General features: G+C 45.7%; 1 pseudogene; it reads right to left on the bottom strand.

Moving 5' to 3' along the window:
* Positions 1-1,332: 1,332 nt before the first annotated feature.
* On the bottom strand, positions 1,333-1,512 carry LOC142580596 (U2 spliceosomal RNA; annotated as a pseudogene).
* Positions 1,513-2,257: the final 745 nt, after the last annotated feature.

Below are 2,257 nucleotides of genomic sequence, written 5' to 3'. Positions count from 1 at the left end.
TCATTAAATGAGCCAGAAAATCCAATGTCACTAAGACAGAGTTTGGTTTACGCGCTTTGCTCACAAAATCAGCTTTCTTAGTTCTGGAGCAGAACCGAGCAACGATATTATCGTTAGCTCTGGTGGGTACACGATGAACAATGTCCAGATCGCTGGGCGATACGGGACAGCCAATTTTGTCTCCTACTGTTGTCATTATTGCGATACAGTCCTCTCCTTGGGAGCAGGGAATGCCCTTGATCTCGACATTGCCGAAACCGAGAGTATTGTTCAAGCTCCTCCATCTTGCGAGTCAATGACTGGTTTTGAGATTTCAGTTGTTTGTTCTCGGCAATTAGAGTTGTATTTTGGCTACGTAGTTCTTCTACAAGTCCGTTCAAGTGCTCGGCACTTGTATTCAAGGAATCAACTTCTTTTTTTAGCTCGACAACGTCAATCACAGACTCCTTCATTCTTAGCAAGATCTTCCCAAAAACTAGTTCATGCGTGCTTTTAGCCATGTTGTTAATCTTAACTTCCAGCTCCTCAATTTTCTTTCATGGTTCTGCATTCGTTGGCATGTTATGAGTATTAAACAGAGACTCGGATAGGGAAAAAAACAGAAAAATACAGTTGATGGCAGCAGCAGCAGCAGTGGCAAGGAAAAAAAAGGTATACAAGGAAAACTCAGGAATACCTGCAAAAACAAAGGAATCAAGCTTCAGATGTGGGTCATGCAATGCCGCTGCTGCCAGTGAAGAGCAGGCGTCGATGTCGGCTTGTCTATAGGACGCGCAGCGATGGCAGCGATGATCTCCAGCGGTGATTTTGCCGATGCCAGCAGCAGACCACGAAGTGGCTAAGCAGTCGCAGATTCACCCAGTGTGGATGATTCAGCACCGTCCAGGGAAGCAAGGCGGCGGGATGGCACCACGAAGATGTTCACCGAAGAAATAGCGCCCGACAACGACAGCTGCGCAAACAGAGCAATCAGGCTTCAGATGTGGCTCATGCAACGCCGCTGCTGCCAGTGCAACGCTGTTGCACCTGCATTTCCCTCGCTTGCCGCATTCGGGGTGGCGTATTCTCAGTGACCCAAGTTGGTGAGAGGTTCATTGCAGAGTGTGTGCATGCATGCAATAGCTCTCTGAAGGGATATTCTATTTTACAGAGACGCTGCATATGGTGTGGTGTATTGTGTTGTCCTCTCCCTTCTGTCCTTGTTCGCTGGCGCTAAATGTGCTTTCCAAGTCAGTTTACCAGCACGCCCAACAAATATCAAAGCTGCATATGGCTGGGTTCTGGAAAAAGTTGCGTGCGTCTACCGAACCGTGTAGATCGAGAATTTCTCCGCATTTGTGCGCCGATCCCGAAGATAGTACAATACCGGGCCCACCCGCAGAGGAGCTGAAGCAGGATTTTAGCACTCCGCCAACTTGCAAAAATAACTTTAATATCTTAGGCCGAAATACAACCCGTATCAGATATTAAGCTGGTAACAACAGATACTACATTTTGACCCACGTCAGCCATGTCTGCGTTCACACCGCCCTCTCTTTGTCGGCGTTCCAAGCGCTTGCGTATCTCCATGCGTATGCGCTCTTGAGGAAAAAGTAAAAGAAACAAATAATACCCTTAAGAAAGAGGTAGGTAACGAACTATTTCATTAAAAACTTAATGTAAAGTGCAGTTCGATTGGCCGCATACACAGACTAGGAATGGAAAATTGGCAGTCGTCCCATAACTCTTCACCTACAGGATTACAATGAAATGCAAGAAATACTTGAGAACGCAAATACGCTTAAAGGTACCGATGTCTTTATTCAACATGATTACTCCTGTTGCATGCTCCGTCGGCGTAAACTGTTGTGGGGCAGTGCTAGGATTGATAAAGCTAACCGCAAGAAACCATATATTTTACATGGCAAACTGTGGTCGATAATGACACGTTTATGTGGAATGACAGCAGCAACAGGCGCGTTAAAGTACCAAACGACTACCCCTCAAAATGTATCAACCATTTTCAAGCCCCATGTCAGTGCATGACCAAGCCATGGTCTGCACAATCAAAGCCTGCGCCCTAATATGAACGCGCGAAGCATTCTTAACATAACAGTCAAACTAAAAAGCACATTATTGACATACTCTCTCTGCATCACGGCTTTAACAAAAACTTTGCTACACGAAGATATTAGTAACACCGACATTGTTCCTCAAAACTTTAAAATATATAGCAGAGATAGGCCAACACGGGACGGAGGCGTCGCTGTCATTTTTA

This window comes from Dermacentor variabilis, chromosome 4, assembly GCF_050947875.1.
Source record: "Dermacentor variabilis isolate Ectoservices chromosome 4, ASM5094787v1, whole genome shotgun sequence".
In the NCBI taxonomy this organism is placed as follows: Eukaryota; Metazoa; Arthropoda; class Arachnida; order Ixodida; family Ixodidae; genus Dermacentor; species Dermacentor variabilis.
Note: the sequence above shows the minus strand (reverse complement) of the source record. Positions and strands in the feature narration are given on the sequence as shown.